Source organism: Camelus bactrianus, chromosome 4 (assembly GCF_048773025.1).
Source record: "Camelus bactrianus isolate YW-2024 breed Bactrian camel chromosome 4, ASM4877302v1, whole genome shotgun sequence".
Classification (NCBI taxonomy): domain Eukaryota; kingdom Metazoa; phylum Chordata; class Mammalia; order Artiodactyla; family Camelidae; genus Camelus; species Camelus bactrianus.
The window spans coordinates 40,195,791-40,218,545 of record NC_133542.1 but is presented as its reverse complement, the minus strand read 5'-3'; the positions used below and the strand labels follow the sequence as shown (position 1 = coordinate 40,218,545).

The 22,755-nt window shown below is 38.7% G+C and overlaps 1 long non-coding RNA gene across 1 annotated transcript in view; it reads left to right on the top strand.

The window, feature by feature from the left end:
• LOC105067289 (uncharacterized) overlaps positions 1 to 22,755 on the top strand; it is a 32,241-nt gene that overhangs the window by 2,159 nt on the left and 7,327 nt on the right. The window contains exon 2 of the long non-coding RNA XR_012506402.1: positions 13,755 to 13,849. This is a non-coding gene — a long non-coding RNA (uncharacterized LOC105067289). The remainder of the gene's footprint in view (positions 1 to 13,754; positions 13,850 to 22,755) is intronic.

The following is a 22,755-nucleotide window of genomic DNA, read 5'->3' as shown; positions in this document are numbered from 1 at the left end:
GAGACACAACTGTTTTACTGAACGGACTTATTCTCAAGACAGACTGATTCAGTAAGGTATGGAGCAGTCTATCGATCTGAGCTTCTGAACTGTGAAACTTCTTTACAGTCTCGAAGATAGGACTGAAAGAAAAGAAAATATACCACCCCCAAATATGCCTCTTTGTCATATGGATTATTTTAAGCTGTTTGTTTGTAAGAAACAGTTGTTTCTAAAGTTTCTAGAGTTTTCGTCCTCCCCCTCTTCCTGGTACAGTAAAGAAGGCACCCTGACAACTGGGGATTTCCCTTAGAATTGTGAATATCTCTTACAAGAGGGTAACCTCTACTCTGTTTTCAGAGCTTCACCTGTGTCTGCTGTTTCTCAAAAAATAACAAGCCCAAGATAATCTTATGCCAAAGGGGCATATTTGAGGGTGGCATATTCTGCTCATTTTCATGTAGAAACTATACCTCAAAAAAGCTGATCTTTTTTAAACATGTGTTTCAGGAAACCAGAAGGTGTAGTCAGAAAGGAAAGTGCATCATTTGTTGGGCAGGATCTGGACACACTGAGTGTGCAAGGAGGATGAGTTCTCAAGGAGAGAGGCTCTCTAGGCTCCTGGAAATGTGCCTGGACTTCAGGGTTTCCTATCTCGAAGCCACCTGGAAAGGGATGACACTGAATGCACTCTTTTGAGAATGAGGGTACCGGGGAGAAGCTGTGAGGAACTGTTACAATTGTGAGGCACTGGCATAACAAAGAAGGGGGAAGGGTGGGAGACAGTGGAGAGGAAACAAATTAACACTGTGCCCTGGATACCAGGGAGAGTGGGCCAACATGTTAAAGGAGACAGAAGAGTCACAGACTTGTTTCAAGTTGAGCACTAGAATTCTCCTTCTCAGTGAACAAGACCATTCCAGATATAAAATCGTTTATTTAATTCTGACTTGAAATGTGGCTGAGGCGCCCTCTGGTGGTAGTATCCAAAACCAAATGTATACATATCAAATTGTTGAGAAATAGACGGCATCAGCTCTAGTTTTTATGAGCATTGACTGTTAGGAGTAAATCTAATTAACTTGGAAAAATCCACTACACTTAGCTAGCATTTTCTAAAATAAAGGGCTTGACAGACTTCCATTTCCTGTCAAGAGAGAGTAACAGGGATCAGATTTACCCTCTGTTAAAAACAAGACAATAGGCCCCAAGTGGAGTCACTTATACTAAGCTCAAACCAAGCCTTAATTACAACTTTGGCTTTCACAGAAATAGAATCCTAAGCCAGTCATACAGGCATTGCCTGATGAGCATTAGTTAAGTAAACTGCCTGATCCATCCTTGCCATCCCCCTCAGGGAAGGAAACCTTACAATGACCAGTCTGCTTTTTTGCCTATATAACTTCCATGTCCCTGCTCCCTTCTGCCTATAAAAGTCTTTCACTTTGTACAGCTCCTTGGAGCTCTTTTCTTATCTGCTAGATTAGAATCATATTCATGGATCATTGAATAAAACCAATAAAAAATTTTTAAAACTTACTTAGCTGAATTTTATATTTTAACAGTTCCCACTGGAAACGAATTTAAAAAATCATACAAAAAATATGGAAATTATGTTTGACATAATGATTTTCAGAAATTGGACATCAGGCAGCACAGGGCAGAGATCCCTCAAAACAGAAAACAAATCAGGTGAGGCCTCTGATTGTCCTGGAGAACGTTTCCAGGCTGCAGCTTAGGGACAAATAACTCAGTCAGAGCTCTGCAGCCCTTGTGAGTACAGAAACAGAGCCAGGAGTCCAGGAAGGGCAAAATAGCTAGACTCTACAGGGACAAATACTAGAAAGGAGAAAACAACATGGGGGGGGGGGAGCTCCAAAGATCTGTAGAGGGTCCTGTTCAGTCTTCAGCTGAGATTGCATGTTTATGAGGAAACTGCCCAACACCAGGAAAGAACCGCCTGGGAGGAGCAGAGGGAACAATCCCTAGAACTCACAAAGAACAATTCTCACCAGCCAGGGGGGAAATCCTTGTAATCCACGAGACACCAGATAAAGCACACTGTAGTGGGGGCAAAACTATCCCTAGAGTAAAAGTTGCTCTAGTCCTGACTAGAAAAGCTCAAAAGAAAGCTTCAAAGGTATCAAACTATTTCCAAGTAACTTGTCTGTGTCCCAGAAAAATGTCAAGAATATTTAATAGGAACAAAAATACAGTCAGCCCCCAACAAGGCAGCATTCACAATGTCTGGCATCCAACCAAAATTTTCTAGGCATGCAAAGAGGAAAACATAACCCATAGATGGGATTGCTGGATCATATGGTAAGTCTGTTTTTAGTCTTGAGGAATCTCCATACTGTTTTCCGTAACAAACCTTAATGCAAAAAGATACATGCACCCCAATGTTCATAGCAGCACTATTTACAATAGCCAAGACATAGAGACAACCTAAATGTCCATCAACAGATGACTGAATAAAGAAGATGTGAGTGGTATACAATGGAATACTACTCAGCCATAAAAAAGAATAAAATAATGCCATTTCTAGTAACATAGATGGACCTGGAGATTGTCATTCTAAGTGAAGTAAGCCAGAAAGAGAAAGAAAAGTACCATATGGTATCACTTATATGTGGAATCTAAAAAGAAAAAGAAGACAAATGAACTTATTTATAAAACAGAAACAGGCTCACAGACATAGAAAACAAACTTATGTTTACCAAGGGGTGAAGAGGGTGTAAAGGGATAAATTGGGAGTTTGAGATTTGCGTGTACTAACTAATACATATAAAATAAATAATCAACAAGTTTATACCGTATAACACAGGGAACTATATTCAATATCTTATAATAACTTACATTGAAAAAGAATTTGAAAATGAGTATATGTGTGTTCATGTATGACTGAAGCATTGTGCTGTACACCAGAAATTGACACAACATTGTAAACTGACTATACTTCAATAAAAATATGTGTATTAAAAAACCCATAGTAAAGAGGAGACAAAATCAATCAATAGAAATAGATCTTTTTAAATGGTGATTTGAGAACATTAAAACAGTTATTATAACTGTATTCCACATGTTCAAGAAGGTAGATGAAAGGTTGAGCATATTAGGCAGGAATATAAATTGGGTTTGTAGAGATTAAAAATACAATCTCTGAGACTGAAAAAAAATATGCTAACTGGAATTAACAGCAGAGCAGAGGAGGAAGAAGAAAAGATTAGTGTACTTGACAAAACTGCAACAGAAACTGTAACAAAAATAAAAAATTTATCACATAGAGAAAAATGACTGAAAAATATTAATAAAACAACAGTTACCTGTGGGACCACTAAGAAAAGTGGCATAATGTATGAATAATTGACATCTTTACTATTCTTTCTAATAACAGTTCTATTTCCAAACTTTTTTTTCTACTGTGTCCACATTAACCATTATTTAAAAAAAGTTGTCATCCCTAAAACTTCCACCTGCAAAGTATTAAAACTACTCCTGAAGATTTGCAAACTACTCTTGAACTCAATGAAGAATTCATATAACTCCATCTTTCTGTCAAATCCAATGGCTTTTTATAACTTCTCAGCAACATATAACACTGCTTGCTACCTAATCCTTGAATCCTAATCCTTGTTTGCTATCCTCATTGTTTTCTTTTTAATTTAATTTTTTTGGGGGGGTAAACAAAGTTTATTCTAGGAAGAGCAACTCATTAAGAGATAAAACTTTTAAAATTTATATATATGTACTGTTTTTTTGTTTCTAAGAACAGTTTAGAGCTTTAGCTTTTTAAACTTACATAGTTAATCAAAGGAATAAAGCCAACCACAAAATAAGAATCAACAGAATTCAGTAATCCAATCATAAAAGACAGTCAAATGTGCTTATACATATTTTAAAAAATCAATCATCTGAGTTATAAATACTAAGTAGTTCATTTGTGTCCTTTTTTTTTTTTCGACTCCACATATAAGTGATGTCATATGGCATTTTTCTTTCTCTTTCTGGCCCACTTCACTTAGAATAACAATCTCCAGGTCCATCCATGTTGCTGCAAATGGCATTCATTTATTCTTTTTTATGGCTGAGTAGTATTCCAATGTGTGTGTGTGTGTGTGTGTGTGTGTGTGTGTGTGTGTGTGTGTATCACATGTTCTTTATCTAGTCATCTGTTAATGGACATTTGGGTTGTTTCCATGTCTTGGCTATTGTAAATAGTGCTGCTGTGAACGTTGGAGTGCATGTGTCTTCTTCTTTATTTATTTTTAATGGAGGTGCTGGGGATTGAATCCAGGACCTCATGCATGCTAGGCATGCACTCTGTCACTAAGCTATTCCCTACCCTCATGTGTCTTTTTTAATTAGATTTTTCTCTAGATATATGCCCAGGAGTGGGATTGCTAGATCATATGGTAAATCTATTTTTAGTTTTTTAAGGAACCTGTCCTCCATAGTGGCTGCACCAATTTACATTCCTACCAACAGTGCAAGAGGGTTCCTTTTTCTCTACACCCTCTCCAGCATTTATCTTTTGTGGACTTTTTAATGATGGCCATTCTGACTGTTGTGTGGTGATTGTAGTTTTGATTTGCATCTCTCTAACAGTTAGTGATGTTGAGCATCCTTTCATGTGCTTGTTGGCCATATGGATATCTGCTTTGGAGAAATGTCTATTTAGGTCTTCTGCTCATTTTTTAATTGGGTTGCTTGTTTTTTTGATATTAAGGTGTATGAGCTGTTTGTATATTTTGGAAATTAGTCCCTTGTTGGTTGAATCATTTGCAAATATTTTCTCCCATTCTGTAGGTTGTCTTTTTGTTTTCTCAGTGGTATCGTTAGCTGTGCAAAACCTTTTAAGTTTAATTAGATCCCGTTTGTTTATTTTTGCTTTTATTTCCATTGCTCCAGGAGCTGGTTCAAAAATATATTGCTGTAATTTATGTCCAAGAGTGTTCTGCCTGTATTTTCCTCTAGGAGTTTCATAGTATCTGGTCTTACGTTTAAGTCTTTAATCCATTTTGAGGTTATTTTTTAATATGGTGTTAGAGAATGTTCTGCTTTCAGTGTTTTACAGGTAGCTGTCCAGTTTTCCAGCACCACTTGTTGAAGAGACTGTCTTTTCTCCATTGTATATTCTTGCCTCCTTTGTCGTAGGTTAATTGACTGTAAGTGCGTGAGTTTATTTCTGGACTTTCTGTCCTGTTCCACTGATCTACGTGTCTGTTTTTATCCTCATTCTTTGAAGGTTGATTAATACCTTGCTTTTTTCCACTCACCACATTTTGGAAATGTGTATGTAAAGCCTCTTTGCTTTTTTCAATGTCTGTCTGCAATGTCTTTGTTTTTTTTCAATACAGCCCAGGGGCTGTCCCATGATATTTAATAGATTCCTACTAGGTTGTTTGCAGTTTTTTGCTGTTACAAATAATGCTGCAGTGAACATCCTTATACACGTATGAAATACATGTGTAGAGTAAATTGCCAGAAATGGTATTGTTTGGTTAAAATGAGCATATAAAAAATTGGTAGATATTGGCCTCTGGTGGTTTCCTTCAAGGGTGAAGGTAATTGGCAAAAGATATCATCACACACAGAGAAAGGAAGTAAGTTCGTGAAACCTGGGTAACAGGTATAAGAATTTAAACTCTGAGAAGACCACACGCAGCTGGAGATTTAGCAGCCCCATCTCTGCCATAGGGGTGGGCTTCCCTGGACACTGGTGCTTGGGTGGTGATCCCATCAGGTCTTTAGAACTTTTCTTTGCTGCACTCACAAGAGGGTTCTATCCCTCTCGGAACCTCTGAATGTTCTGGAGACCCCAGCCTTGTTCCTGAGCAGCGACGAGAACTGCAATTACTGCAGTTCATTCCTGAAGAGTGAACTGAAGGTCAGTTTCGCAGGGTATGTTTCCTAGATGGGTGATCCTCTTAGAAGGTCTGAGCCTTAGGCTTGGTGATGATATGCCTCCAGACAGAAAATGTACGAATTTCTACTCTCACCATCAACATATAAGTGCCTGCCTCTTTCCCCATGAATTCACTGACGGAGCAAAGTACCAGCATTTTTGCCTTTGCCAATTCTGAGAGGTTAAAAAAAGAAGTTTAACTTTTATGTTTCTTGAGTGTGAGATTGCACAGCTTTTCATAGAATAACAATGAAAGACAAAAATGACTCTGATCGTTTGAGATTTGCAGATACTAACTACTATATAAAATAGATAAATAACAAGGTTCTTCTGTATAGCACAGGCAACTCTATTCAATATCTTGTAGTAACCTGTGATGAAGAAGAATATGGAAAGGAATATATGTGTATATGTGTTGACTGAAACATTATGTTGTACGTGAGAAATTGACACAACATTGAAAAAAACTGCAAAGATGATAATTGCTGCATTGTCCAGAGCAGCAGGAACCTGGGAACAAATTATGTCGTTCAGTAGGGGAATGATGGAATAAATTATGATTTATCTGCACTATGAAATCATATGCAATCACTTAAAAGAATAAATTAGAGTTGGACTTTGTAAAAATAAAAATAAAAATGACTCTAATCCTAGCAAGGTCACCTGTTCTCCTTGGGCACATGGTCTCCACCCTGCTGTCATACTCAAGGACTTAACCCAGCAGTTTTCTCTTCTGCAACATTAATTTTTATTCTTTTTTACTATATCCTTTCAGCATACAAAAATGTTATTTCGTTCTTTAAAAACCCTTTTCTTGAACCCCTTCATCCTTTACCCACAGCCCTAATTCATTCTGTCCCTTCCTCTCTATTTTACAGCAAAGCATGGCAAACTTTTTCTGGGAAAGGGCAGAGAGCTAGTTACTATTTTAAGCACTTGGGCTATATGTCACAATTATCTGTCACAACTACTTATCTCTACCCCTGGAGGGTGACAGCAACCCCAAACCACTCACATACGAATGGGCGTGGTGTCGTTTGCCTTAGTGAACTGCCTTACCGAGAGCTGGCCTTCTCAGTGACCAGTTAGGAAGGCGCTGCAACTATTCTGTGCCTTTCCCTTTGCAGGCTCCTAGCTGGGATCTCCAGAACAGAGCAGAGGGTCCAGGGGGCATAAACCTCCCCTTGGGCTTGGCAAAGGGAGTTTCTGGAAGAACCCGATTGTTTGTGTTTGTTACACCCTCGCTAACCCAGAGCTTCCTCCTGTGCCTCAGGGGACACCACTCTTGTCAAATTCAGCTCCGTGTTACTAAATCCAGTAGGCGTTTATTCGAACTCATCTTACTTCATCTCAGCAGCTTTTCAAACAACTAATCACTCTTTGTCCTTGAAATCCTTTCTTCAGCTGGACACTGACTGCTCCCTGTTTTCCTTCTGTTGCCCCTTCTGAGCACGCTGGTCCCTCATCTCCCACAACTTTTAACACCGCAAAGACTCAAGACCCAGGCGTCAGATCTCATGTTTTCCCACTATAATTTAAATATTCTGTAACCACCCAGGATGTGGGTTCTGTGGCCTGACAGGGTCTTTGGTCTGAGATATTTGATACTTGTTCTGAGCCAGAGCCAGTGAAAAGGAGTATCTCCAGAATCACAGGGTATGAGTTGCTATGTAACAAGGTTAAACTATTTTGAGGTTGATTCTGACCACATGGGAACATTTCCTACAGCTCTTAGTCAGATTTTTCTTATTAAAACCAAAACCATATTATTAATTTTTAAAAATTCACAGTTTACTTGTTCAGATTTCAGATTTCTCAGACAAAAAAAAACCCTTAATTTAGAAATTAATGCATGATGGTTTTCATTCGAATTGCCTGCATCCCCCATTAAGAGTCTCCAAATTCTTTTTGGTTCCCAAGAAACTTCAAAAAATTATATAGCATTTACAAGTCTCAGGCCTTGATGAGAGCAGCGGCTGGGGGAAGGTCACGCCTTCTGTTACCACTTTAACGGTTCACCTGCAGCCTTCCTTGTGTGAGTCACATTCTCCCTTTGAGTACCAAGTTTCCCATCTGGAAAACAGAAAGTGATGAAAATAAAACTAATTTAGTTATGTGAAGTGCTTTGAACAAAATGGTCGGAAAAGTCTTAGCGGATTGTATGATTTCGTACACAGTGTGGTCCAGCGCGCTCAGACTTGCTGCCCATCGGAATGACTTAGGGAGCTTTATAAAGTACTGGTGCCTGGGTCTGTACCAAGGATTCTGATTTCGCTGGTGTAGATTATGGCCTGGGTGTCAATAGCTGTAAAAGTTCCCCAGATGATTCTAATGTGCAGTGAAGTCTGAAACTAAGGAACACTGCGCCCAGGCTGCTATATACAGGCCTCTTTCAGATGTGCCGCGTCCTAGACAGAGTCCCACGATAATGCCCTACCAGTGCGGCCTTCATCCTGCCCGCTGGGCTTTGCTGCCTGTAACCAGGGGCAGGACCTGAGCCACTCTAAGAGGGACTCACCCAGGTTGGAACACCCATCTGAAAGGGACTCTGGAATCTGACTGGAATAAACTGGAAGCACGGTATCGGTTGTAACTCAGGTTTCCTCCGCCACAGTGGGGAAGTTTAGATTGACGTCAGTCCCGCTCAGCACAGCTTCGGTGCAGCCTAGCAGCCGGGGAGGCTTTTTTCACAAGGCAAAGTCTTCAGCCTTAATATGATTCCTCCAGTTTCCCTGAAGATGGTGTTAACTTGCAGGTGGTGATGGGATAAAGACTTTAGAAACTTCTGTGGGCACTAACTGAACTGCTTTTAGAAGGAAAGGTCAGAAAGAAGGTGTGGAGTCCGGAGCAGGAAGAGATAGGCTGCCTAAAAGCAGCCAAGCCAAGAAGAGAGGTTTGGGAGAAGAGATACCTTAAATGGGATGGATTAGGGTGGGGGATGCGGGTAATTAATTTTAAAAGCAAACCCTTGAGACCATGCGATCCAGATGGTCTCCTGGGCTCTCTGCTAACATCTTAAGTAAATGTTATATTCCTCACTAATGCGCTAATCCTAGAGCAAAGCGGGTGCTGTTTTCAAAGAGCTCAGGGAAGAAGAAAGAACATCAGAGTATGAGTCACAGTGTAGAGAAAGAGGCACTCGGCTTTTGCAAAAAATTGGTTTGCTCTCATCTCCACCAAGCACACGCAGACAAATATTTAAATTCCTTGAAGGAATAGCAGGTATTAGTCGGCTCAGGCACCCACAAGTCTCTGTTCTGCGCTGGGCAGGGAAATTAGAAGAAGCGTTCTGAGGGGGCTCACAGCACTGGTTCTCAAACTCAGGCATGCGTCAGAGTCACCAGGAGGGTGGTGTGAAACACAGATTGCCGACCCCACCCCTGGGGTTTCTGAGTTAGTAGGTGGGAACGTTTCTAACAAGTTCCCAAGTGATGCTGACTCTGCTGCTCTGGGGATCACCCTTTGAGAACTTCCAGTTCATCACGCTCTCATAGAAATGATTTCCTGGTTTAGTGTTTATTATGGTTTGTTCCTTGACATTTTAATGGGTTTTATGAGAGGAGTGTTACGGTGCAGTGGGTTGGGGAAACACTGGATTGAAAGAAGTTAAAAGAGGTTTCTTCTGAGAAATTGAAGTAACTTACTGTCTACACACATACACACACACACACACACACACACACACACACACACACACAGAGCTGTCTACTTTTATTTGACTTTCCTATTCTAGGAAATTCTTACCCAGAAAGATGAAATGGCGAACAATTTTATTGTGTGTTTCAGGAACTTCCTAAACAAAAAGGAAAGTTGCTTTTAATCAGAATGCTTGCAATCTAGTGGACCCAGCATCCCCCCAAAAACCCCATCTCCAAAAATTCTGGTCAGACATGAAAGCTTTAAAGGGAAATAAAGGAATAATCTCAGTTAATCGTTGAGCTAGGTGGTCAGAATCGCATCCGCCAGTGCCTGCAGGCTTGCCCTGATCAACTGCTTGAGCCTGCTCTTCTAGGACTCAGGGAGGCCCGGGAGACTTTCCATAAACCAGAGGCAGGGGAGAGGGCACAGGGTCCTGCTCCCTTTCAGAACTAACTTTATTTTTTCTTAAATATTTAGCCATTTGCCTAAACTTGGTAGCCTATATTTTGGGTAAATAATAAGTATTTTAAAAATAAAATAAAAATAAAATTACTGTCCTTTATTAGCCTTTTGGCAATGTTTTACATGTAAACTTTTGGGGTGGTTCAATGTTTTTTTCCACTGAAAGTTCTGGAATATTTGACTTGATTTTACTTGTACGTTGGCTGACTTCATTTTTTCTGTTGTCTGGTGTAAGTGGATCATGTTTGCCTTAATGCCAATATGGAATTCTGACCTTTCCATTTTGAATAGATTACAAACAGAGATTTAGCTACTGTGCCTCACCTGGTTCTGTGTCACTCAGAGCATCACCCAAATGCTTCCTTTTACAGGTTCTGTTTAGCTTTCAATGAAAAGAAGGACATTAAGTATTGACTTACTGGATACTTTTCATAACACACAAAGATAATAAAGGCTGATTTTTCCTATCAGTGAGGATGAATAGTCATTTCACTTGGAGGGGAAAACAGCCTCTTCAGTTATTCCCCCAGCCCTGGTGGCTCCTTAGAAAATTACTATCACCTTCAACCACTCTTGGAATCTCTGCCACCTAGTGCTGAATGCAAGGGAGAAAGGAAAATGTTAACACGTAGTTCTAGTGAGGTAAATTGCACCAGGAACCAGCTCTGTCTGATCTGAGCAAAAGCAAACCTTTGATCAAATTGTTTCAGAAATCAAAAAAGTACTCTGTTTCAATAAACTCCTTGCCATTCCGCACAGGACAGTGTAACAATAGCATCATGGACTCACTTCTATGGATTTCACTTAACTATGTTACAGTTTATGTTATTCTTAGGAGAGCTGTAGAATCCTCATCTCATGGAGGCATGAAAAAAAATCGGTGATATTATCTGTTCCTATCTTGTTGCAGAATTGCAAGGCACATGCCATCTGAAGGGACAAATATAGTAATTCTTTTGTTCATTAAGGTCTTTTGAAATTGTCTACTGACTGTGACGACCTGGAAAGAGGAGAGCTTTGTGGATGGAGACAAATTGGCGGGGTGGTTGTAGTGGGAACTTACTTTTCATTCTGTATCATTTGTACCTTTTCAATTTTATATCATGTGCGTGTATAATAGACTCAAACTAATTAGTTCTTTTTGATGTTATTTTTAAAGTTATTTTTACATTAGACCTCAATTACATTTGGAATAAATGCAAGTCAGATTGTAACAACAGATCTGTACCACTGCTTCAGAGAGAAACAATTGATTTATATTTTAAAAAATTTCTCTTTCTTTCTTTCTTTCTTTCTTTCTTTCTTTCTTTCTTTCTTTCTTTCTTTCTTTCTTTCAACAAATATTTAGGTAACAACTCTGTGCCAATAATCATGTAAATAACATGATGACCATCGTGCTGGGGCTGTAAGGGAGTATGCACAGATAATCGAGAGAGAGGGAGATTTTTGAGGTTATACAGATTATGCAGCAATTCATAAAGCAGTCATAAAGGTGAATAAAGCATGGGATTTGCCATAATCTTGCTAGGATGCGATTAGTTGCAGGAAAAGTACACTGTGAGAAACAGTGAGGTGGGCAAGAAAGACGAGGAAACCTTTTGTTGAATATCTTGTCATGCTTCTTTACCTTCTGCAGGGATGGCACTTCTCATTCATCTTGTGCCGTCTTCCTAAATTATAATCCTTGCCTTACAGTTTGAGGAAGGAGCTGAGGAAGGATTCCTTTTACTTTACCAATACTTATTGAGGCAAATAATTTCATGAACTTCATAAATAACTTTACAAATGATTCCAAAGAAAATTATTTCTTCCTTCCTTGTTTAGACTTAAGGCAGATAAAGGACAAACTCATGACCATATGTGGTTCGCTTCTTAATTGCTATGTATCATAAAAGAAGCATTCTCGTCTTTGACACTTAAAAAAAGTTCTACCTTCTAGTGTAAACACACAGAAAGCAAGCCCTGCAAGGCTCGCTGTAGTTAAATATGAGGTAGTTACCATTGCTTCAGTTCTTATTGTTACCTGAATGCAGAGGGCAAACTTGGCAATGGAACTCAAAACACAAATCAGTGAATAACATCGATTTGAGGGCAGCACATAGGAAATCACAATGAAAAGATAAACATGAAATCTTAGGTGTTTTTCCCCCCGTGTTTGTTTTTGTTTTGAGAGGAGGGTGGAGAGAAATTCTTTTCTAAAACACAATTATTAAATTATCCTTCTTATCTTTTCCTTAGTCAAAAACTGTTAGAGTGATCTTCTACAATGTGTTTTCAAACAAGGCATATTTCCATTTCATTAAAAACTGCTTCTAAGCAAAGCCCAAAGGCTATGAGTAAAATTTGACCACATTCTTTTCACATCTGTAATAAAATTCAAAAATTCAGAGTAGTTAAGTAGACTTTTTAGAATGTAAATAAGGAATTTTTTTCTTTTTTTTAATCCCAAGATCCTAATTTATCCCTCCCTACTCCTTCCTCTGTGGTAACCATAAATTTCTATAACTGTAAGTCTGTTTCTGTTTTGTAAATAAGATTATTGTATCATTCTTTTTAGATTCTGCATATAAGTAACAACATATGATATTTTTTTCCTCTATCTGACTTACTTCACTTAGTATGATAATCTCTAGGTCCATCCATGTTGCTGCAAATTGCATTATTTCATTCTTTTTTATGGCTGAGTAATGTTCCATTGTGTGTATATACCACATCTTTTTTGGTATGTATATATGCTTTTATTGAAGTATAGTCAGTTTACAATGTTGTGTCAATTTCTGGTATACAGCACAATGCTTCAGTCATATATGGACGTACATATATTTGTTTTCATATTATTTTTCAACATAAGTTACTACAAGGTATTGAATATAGTTCCTTTGCTATACAGTACGAACTTGTTGTTTATCTATTTTATATATAGTAGTTAGTATCTGCAAATCTTGAACTCCCAAATTATCCCTTTCCACCACCTTCCCCCCGGTAACCATAAGTTTGTTTTCTATGTCTGTGAGTCTGTTTCTGTTTTGTAAATAAGTTCATTTGTCTCTTTTTTTTTTTTTTTTTTTAGATTCCACAAATAAGTGATATCATATGGCATTTTTCTTTCTTTCTGGCTTACTTCACTTAGAATGACAATCTCCAGGTCCATCCATGTTGCTGCAAATGGCATTATTTTGTTATTTTTTATGGCTGAGTAGTATTCCATTGTGTATATATATACATCTTCTTTATCCAGTCATCTGTCAGTGGACATTTAGGTTGTTTCCATGTCTTAGCTATTTTAAATAGTGCTGCTATGAGCTTGGAGGTACATGTATCTTTTCAAATTAGATTTTTGGTCTTTTCTGGATATACACCTGGGAGTGGAATTGCTGGATCATATGGTAGTTCTATTTTTGTTTTTTTGAGGAACTCTATACTGTCTTCCACAGTGGCTGCACCAATTTACTTTCCCACCAGCAGTGTAGGAGGATTTCCTTTTCTCCACACCCTCTTCAGCATTTATTATTTGTAGACTTTTTGATGATGGCCATTCTGACTGGCGTGAGGTGATACTTTATTGTAGTTTTGATTTGCATTTGTTTAATCACTGGCAATGTTGAGGATTTTTTTATATCATGACAACATTTTTTTAAGATAATAGATTTAATAGGGAGCTCTTATTCATCCCACTAATATAAGGAAGTTAATTTAATTTCCCTGTGGATTAGAGGGCCCCTGAGGATTATTTGGTACTGATGTGTCACATTATATTTCTCAACAGAAGAATCAGAACAGCTTGGTGTACTATAGGAACCAAACGAGCTAAAAAGGATCAAGTTCTCAACTAAGCATCTAATGTTAATGTATTATATTAATGTAAGTATATTAATATAATATATTAATGAATGAATACATTGTCGACTGAAATAAATGCACAGCCTAAAAGTTAAAAGAGTTATGTTTTATTTGGCGGGAGGACTCGAGCCGGGATGACAGCCTCTCAGATTGCTCTGAGGGACTGCTCCGAAGAGGTAGGGGAGGAGCTAGGATATATAGGAGCTTTACAACAAAGACCAGGTAGTTGGAACAATAAAAGATTGCTTGTTATCTAAAGAAAACCAGGCATCTCAAGTTAAAGAATTGAGTGCTTTTCTATGTATAGGAGGAAGCAAACATTTGGGCTCACTGAATTCATTCCTTTGACAAGCACCTAGCTATCTAGGGCCAGTATCCTGTCCTTTCTTATTCTGAGTCAGCTCAGAGTGCACCTTTGTGAGTGACTGCAGAGGCTGGGCTGCAGGCCTGTCCCCATTGGGGGGGGGGGGCAGCCGCTGATGACTTGGTTTCAGCATTCTTTGTTTACTGATATGGTTGCAGTATTTTCATTCACATTGTAGTATTTTCGTTCACAATATTAATATTTTTCAAGTCAGAACTTTTCTAACCATAAGGTAGAAAAACATTAGAATTTGTGCAGTGATTTGCACAATACTGTTTTGCTAAATATGGTATTTCAGTTCCATTCAAAAAGAAGCTTGGCTTACTTCTGTCAAATGACAAAAATAAACCTCCCTACATTTACTTTTTTCCCTCTTCAAAATATAGCTAAAGTCCATGCTGTAAACAACCCAACAGATTAGAGAAGCTTCTCTGTGGTCTTATTATTTAATGTATTGGACAGAAGAAAAGTAGCAGACTGTAAAATTTTATATATTAATTGTGAAAAAGGAGGAAGGAAACACCAGTAATTTTAGAGACAAACTGAAATAATTAAATATGTAATTCATTTTGTAACATTGATGTTTTTGCCGTGGTTGTCACATGGCAAAGGCATCACAATGTTGACAGAAGTCAGGGTAGGAGGCTTTTGCTGAAACTAGAGAACAGCCATTTCTGTGAGTAAATTCTGCCTTAAAAAAGGAAATTTGCTGAAAAGAATTGAAAGTTTATCTCCACAATCTGAAAAGTATTTACTAACTATTGTAAAAATATTCCAGTGCCCCAGAAAATTTTTTTATCTTTCTTTTCAGAAATTATAGCATATCTTTTTCTCCTATACCATAATTGTATCAAATATATAATTAAAAACATTTTTTTAATGAGAGAGGCTCTGTATATTTCTGTTGTATAATTCTGGCTTTCTTTTTTTGTCCTCCATCTTATCTTTCTTAACAAAACATATATTCAGAAGAAGCTCCAAAAATCAGAACTTTTCAAGTTAGAACAATCTGTTATCAAATACTCTTGTGATTGAGGAAAGGGGTAGAGTACAATGGTCCTTCCTTAGCAAAGAACCAGATCCAAGTGCATGAGGCAGTGGGTGAGCCAAACTCTTCTACTGAGGACGGAGTATAGAATTCTCCTGTACCTAGAAGTGCCTGAAGTGAACATAGCAATTACTTCAGTTTGATTTTCCGTTTGCATTTCTAATTGCAAATAGCAGTGAAATAAAAAACGAAGTGTTTATGTGCCACCTTGTGGATGTACGAGGAATAGAATTATGTAGGGTTTTTTCCCCCTGTGGTGAGAATTAACATTGTATTTTTGGTTTTTTTCCAATTATACAAGCAATAATTTTTCAGTGTGAAAAACTGGAAAAATGTTTTTAAAAAGTGGATACTCAAATATTGGTAGAGTATATTAAAGAAAGTTAGTAATTATCCCAATTTTGATTTGGAGTGTGCCCTATTGAAGTAGCACAATGAATGAATGAATGAATGAATTTTTAATCTGATTTTTTCAGGTTTGAATTTTTTCAAGAGCGAGTCATAGTTGAGTAAAAGTAGATTTATTTAGAGAGATGTACACTCCATGATCAGAGAGTGGGCCATCTTGTTACGGATACAACAGGCCAGCCAAGAAACAAGCACCACTCGGAGGGTTGGAGTACTCAGATGTATTATGCAGGCGGGCTCAGAGGGGCTTCTGCTCTAAAGCTCTGAGCACCTCCAAGACGTACACATGAGGTTTTATACGGTAAAATACAAGCTTGGGGTATTCAGCCAATAGGCATGGAACAGCTTTAGCAGCATCATTATCACAAAAGTGGAGGCAGGGAGGCAGCAAACCAACTTTCCAAAGCCAGATATATATCTTTGAAAATCCAGCTGGCTAGCCAAAAAAACATGAACAGCAAACCAACACTAATTAACTTAGATTTACAAGTTAGTCCAGCAGAACTCAGATCAGTATTCTGATACTTAGATTTGTGAGTTATCTTGTTAGACCAGCCCAGCCTCTCCTTCACATTCCTAGACTTGTGAGTTATCTTGTTAGACCAGCCCAGCTTTTCCTTCACAATCTCAGGAGGCAAGACAGAGAGCTGCCAAGAGGTGCCCTGTTGCTAGTTTTTATGGGCTAAGTAGATTTATATGCTAACAAGTGAGAGGATTATTCCAGCTACTATGGGGAAGGGGTGGGCTTCCCAGAATTGGGCCACCGCCCTCTCTTTGACTTTTCATGGTTAACCTCTGAACTGCCATGGTGCCTGTGGGTGTGTTGTTCACCTTGCTGGTACATTACAGTGTACGATGAAGCTCAAGGTCCACTGGAGGTCAAATGTGCCACTATTGTGGGGCTCCAGGTTTGTTGGTAGTTGACTTTTCTGCCATCTTGGTGCTAACTGCTATGTCCTTCCTTTAATCGCTGTGTCCTGCCCACTTCCCTCCTGTCTTAAATAGTGTTAGGCCAGATTGGTAATTTTCAAACTGTGTTTCAAGGGGTTCCAAAAATACTTGATCCAAATTTCATTTTATATATATAAATATATATATATATAAAATTTAATATTTCATTAAATAAATATTTAAATTTAAAGATAACATTGTATGAATTAAATTATATATATATAATGAATTTAATTCATACAATGTTATCTTTAAATATATATTTCCTGAATTTAGTTTGTTACATAAGTGTATACAGTAATATGAACCAAATTTGGAGGCTGATCAACATATTAACGTGTTCTCATTGAAAAAACTTATACTATACAAAGTAAATTTTCTACATTTAAACTACAGAATATATTTGTAGCTATAAAATACTACTTCTCTTTGTTTCTTTTTTATATTGGGGTTTCATGTGAGATGTTACATGTCTGTTTTCAAGGTTGGAATTCTGAAGACATTTACACTTCGGCTAGCTCATTTGTGTTGTAGCCTGGCTGTAATAAGTTCCTTACAACAGATCAACAGGTGAAGGGGAGGCATAGTAATTTTCTGTTTATACTTTTAGGTTCTTGGCAGAGACCCCTCTATAATAAAAGACAGATTAACAGAAGAAAAAAAAAACAAGTTTAATAACGTATATACCTCCTGTATGCACAGAAGATAAGCAGGAAAATGAGTAACTTTTAAGAGTGGCCCAAGTCACCACCTCAAACTTCATCTCCAGTTAAAGACAAAAAAAAGATGTTTGGGGAAGTTGGGGGGAAAGCTAGTTACGGGAGGTTACCAGGAAAAGCACAGTAAAGGGTGTGGTTGTTGTGTAGCCAAAGGTCCTTGCCTTCTCTGTTGATAAAGGTTTCTAGAGTTTTAGTCATCCTCCTCTTCCGGTACAGAGAGGGAGACACCCTTACAAACGGTGATTTCCCTTGTAAATGTAAATGTCTCTTACGAAAGGTAACTTATACTCAGTTTTTAGAGCTTTTCCTGGGTCTGCAGCTTCTTAGAAATAACCCATTCAAGATGATTCTTATGCTAAGAAGACATATTTTGGGATAGCAATGGGATAGCAAATTCTGTTCCCCTTCTCAGGTAATCATAATACTAATAGCTAATCCTGAGGGCTCTCTGTGCCTAAGATGCTGATTTAGTTGCTTCACACTGTGTTAACTCTTAACTCTTTCCAATGCTTTATGAGGTGGCCAATATTATTATTTCCATCTTACAGTCAGAAAACTGGGGCACAAGGAGGCCAATTAATTGATGGGCCTAAAGAAGTGGTAAAGTCAGGGTCCCCTTACATACTGCTAAGCTTTATCACCTTGCAGTGGAATCTTCCAGCTCTGGTTTGTATATTACACATTCCTGCCTCAGAAATGAGACTTATATGGACACTTATATGTGGAATCTAAATATATATATATATATATATATACAAATTTTATTTACAAACCAGAAATAGACTCATGAACACAGAAAACACACCTCTGGGTGGTGGAGGGGGATTGAGGAGGGAGGGATAGATTAGGAGTTTGGGATTAACAAATAAACATTGCAATATATAAAATAGATAAACAACAAGGACCTACTGTATAACATAGGGAACTATATTCAATTTCTTGTAATGAGATGTAACGGGAAAAAAATATATATATATATATATATATCTGAATCTCTTTGCTGTACAACTGAAACTAACATTGTAAGTCAACTGCACTTCAATAAAAAATAAAAATAAAAAAGAAATGGGACTAATGGAACTCACCCCAGCTTGACAACTTTCCCTGCCTCTTCTGTTTAGTTGATTCACACCCATCTTGAGGGTCCAACTCAAGTCCCACCACTTCAGGAAAGTGTCCAGGGTGCCTGACTCACAGGGCTCCCCCATCTCTCTGATCCACTGTGGCACGGGTTCAAGCTAGGCAGCCTGTTTATGCAAAGGCCCAGGAGTGAGTTAGAGGAACTGCAAAAATTCAGGACCTCTCCTGGGTAGAGTATGAGTACAGTGTTTCTGAAAAACTGTGTTCGCCTCTTGGTGGATGTCAAGCCGAAAGACACAGCCAAACCAAAGAGCGGGTGAAGGAAAGATTTATTATTTGTAGCAAGTAAGGAGAACACTGGAGATGTTTCCCAAAGCAGTGTCTCCTTGAATACCAAAATTGGGGAACTTTTAAGCCACGGGTGTGTGCATATTCATGAAGGGGCTTGAGCTGGGGAGGGTTCAGCATAGAATTGGGGCAAAGGTTGACAGTCCAGGCTCCAGTTGACTGAAGCCTACAGGATCAGCAAAGTTCACATCATTTCTTAGGTTCCAGTTAGTCTGGTGGTTGAGTGCTCTGTGGGGTTTGGGTCCTGCAAAACAGCTCAAAAATGTACATCGGACTAATCTACCTTCAAGAAAGAACTGGGAGTCTCTACAACTGATATATTGTCTCAGATACAGTTATCTTCCTGGCCTCGTAATTCCTATTTGCTCCTACAGGCTTTTGTTCCCTTGAAATCATTAACTACTGAGACCTATTCTCCTGCAGGGGCCAGCAGTGTGGCCAGGCTTAGGTCACAGAATGGCTTCTCTAACGGTAACAGGGAAGAACAAACCCGACTCCAGATTGAATACATCTCTTTAGCTCTAAGCTTTGTGTCCTGTTGCTAGTCACCTCTGCTTAGTCAAGCTTGCTCTGCACCTGAGCACAGAAACACAGCAATCATTAAAAGAGTTCTGCCTAAGGCTTCAGGTGTATGTGAGAAAGTTTAGAGAGTCAGCCTCCCCCCACAGAGGTACGGAAACAAGAACAAGAAAGATAACTTTTGTCTTACTGAGTCCTGCAGGTACACTGTGACCAGACCCAACTGACAAATTTTCATAGGCTTCCTCGGACCCCAGCTGATGCCCTGCTGCTTGAGGCTAGTCATCACCTCCTGATCTCACCCCTCTTCCTTCCGTCTTTTCTTAGCATAAAAGAAACTTAAATTCTAACCTGAACAAGATGGTCCTTTAGGACATTACTCTGCAGTGGCTTGTGACTCTGTTCTCGTAGAGGCAGATGGTGAGCAACAGTTTTTCGTCCACACCTCTATCATTAACATCTTGCACTAGTATGGTACATTTGTTATCATGGATAAGCCAATGCTGATGCTTTATTGTTAACTAAAATTCATAGTGAAGGGGAGCAGAATATAACCCCAAAATATGCCTCTTTGGAATAAGGATTGTTTTAGGCTGTAGACACAGAGGAAGCTCTGAAAAACCTAGTAGAAGTCACCCTTTTGTAAGAGAATTTACATGTATAAGGGAAATCTCCATTTGTAGGAGTGTCTCCCTTTCTGTAACAGGAAGAGGAGCATGACTCTAAACCTCCAGAAATTCTTATCAATAGAGAGGGCAAGGATTTTTATCTGTATGACAACCTTACCCTTGTTCACTGTGCTTTTCCTGATAACCTCCTATAACTGGCCTTCCCCAACACCCCCAACATCCTCTTTTGCCTTTAGCTGGAGATGGTATTTAAGGTGGTGGCTTGGTTATTTCAGGGAATTATTTATTTTCCATGTTATCTCCCAATGTATACAAGAGGTATGCATGTTATTAAACTTGTTTGTTTTTCTCCTGTTAATCTACCTTTTATTACAGGATGCATGTTGGGGGTGTCTCAGCTAAGCACCTAATTGGCTGGAGGGGAAGTTATTTTTCCTCCCCCACAATAGTTTACATTAGGATTCATTCACTTTTTGTGCTGTACAGTGCTATGGGTTTTGACCCACACATAATGCCATATATCCATCATTACAGTATTATACAGAATAGTTTCAACCCCCTGTGTTTCACCTCTTCCTTCCCGACTCCTGGCAGCCACTGATAGTTTTACCTTTTCCAGAATGACATATAATTGGAATCATGTAGTATGTAGCCTTTTTAGATTGGCTTCTTTCACTTAGCAACATAGAGCAACATCTACCATGTCTTTTCCTGGCTTGATACTTCACTTATTTTTTTTTGCTGAATAATGTTGAGTTATATGGATGTGCCACGGTTTATTCATTCACCTACTGAAGGACATCTTGCTTGCTTCTGTTGACAAATGGGCGGCTAGATATTTCTCCAGCAAAGATGGGTTTATTTGGGATCAGCAGAGAATTGCAGTTTGGAGTCTGCTACAAAGGAGAGCCACATGCAAGTCCTCTCACAGCAAGAGAAGAAAAACGCTTTTATAAAGAAAAAAAGAAGTTGGGAGGACTACAGTACACAAAGAATCCAGGCTCTTCATTGGCTGAGTCCTTGCCAGGAAAAAAAAGAATCTTTCTTCTTGCTGTTGTGTGTTGCTATTCATCCCAGGGTGTGAGAGCTCCCCTTCTGGTCTCTCAATTCTGTTCAAGTTGAGGTTTCTGTTTGTTAATTTTTTTTTTTTTAATTCTCCCTTTTGATCAAGATCTTTCTCTGAAAGCATTGTTGATCAAGAGTCAGCTTGTCTAGTTTCAGCAGCTTTTTAACCCTCAATGTCAGGAAGAACCTTTCCTGGATGTAGTCTCATGTCAGAGGGAAAGTACACAGATTAGAAATCTATTAAGGTCACATTCGAGTATCAAGGAGAGGTAGGAGGGAGAATTCTCAGGCACTTTTTATCTAGTCTGTATGTTACCTAGATCATAGACACTGGATATCATGTGAAGCATTATGCCATCATCAAAGTTTTGGTGACAGACTTCCAAGAGCCTGGTCCAGATATCTTGGAGAGCTGTCTCATCAGATGTCATCTGCTTCAGTTCTGGGATGTCTTACTTTCAGGTCACAAGATGATGTGAAGATCCAGTTGGGGTTCAGTGCTTTCTTTATGTGAGTTACATGAATCAAAGAGTCTGCTCCTTAGAGTTTGGCAGCACAAGATTTGGTTAGCAGTACCTGATAGGGGCCTTTTCAGTCAGGTTGAAGAGAGTTCTTCTTGATACGACTTTACCAGTAGAAAAAAAATCTCCTGGTTGCAAAATATGATGCTTAAGCTTTTCATCTCTTGAAGGCTCACTGTGAAAAAATTTCTCTCCCAAAGCGTGGTTATTTTTAATAGAAGCAATTAGGCCTTTGCAGTATTGGAGTATCTCTCCTTTTATCAATTGTGGGTCAAAAGAAGTAGGATCCACAGGCATTGAGCATCCTGTGACTATCTTAAAGGGTCAGAGTTTATGAGTTCCACAAGGGATGGACCAGAGATTTAAAAGGACAAACAGTGATGCTTTTGGCCAAGGTATTTGGAGCACCTCTACACATTTTGTAATGGAGTCTTAATAGTGCCATTAGTGCATTTGACTAAACCAGAGAATTGAGGATGGTAAGCTAAGTGAAAGTGTTGTAAAACTGGCCAAACAGCACAGACTTGTCAAAGCACCTGGTCAGAAAAATGAGTCTCTCAATCACTATGAAGTTTGAGAGGAGTTCCCCAGGTAGGGATAATCTATTCCAAAATGACATTAGCCCAAGGAGAGGCAGTAGTCTGTCTGCAAGGGAAAACTTCTGTCCAATGTGAAAACATACAGATCATAACTAAACAGATTTATATCCATTAGACAAAAGAAGTTGTATGAAATCCATTTGCCTGACCTTGAATGGCCCACTAGGCAGTTTAAAATGTCCAGACGCTGTATGAACAGACTTCCCTGGGTTGTAGTTTGGACAGGTGGGACAAGTAACCTTGTTAATGTTTCCTCACCAATACTGATTCATGAAGGCTCTCATTCTGTCATAGACTGAAGGTTTAATGAATGCACAGTGTTGAGTGAGAATTTTAGAGTCTCCAGTAGTACTGGCTTGTTATTTGGTCAAAACCAGAGCTTTCTCTTTTTATCAAACCAACAATTGTTGAATTTCCAAACTTGTTTTTCCTTTTCTGACGCCAACTGTTGAGTCTTTCTATAGCCAGTTTAAAAAAAAAAACAAAAAACTATTATTGGGGGAAATATCCACTTGGACCACAACAGAAGTTTGACTGCTCTTCATTCCTTCAAGGGCAGCATTCCTTGCAGAAACATCACTAAGTGATTTCCTTGGTTTCCAGAGAGTCAAGTTTAGAACCCCCAGAATCTTAACAGCTAAAGTGACAGTTAAAAATATTATATTCAGTAATTCCT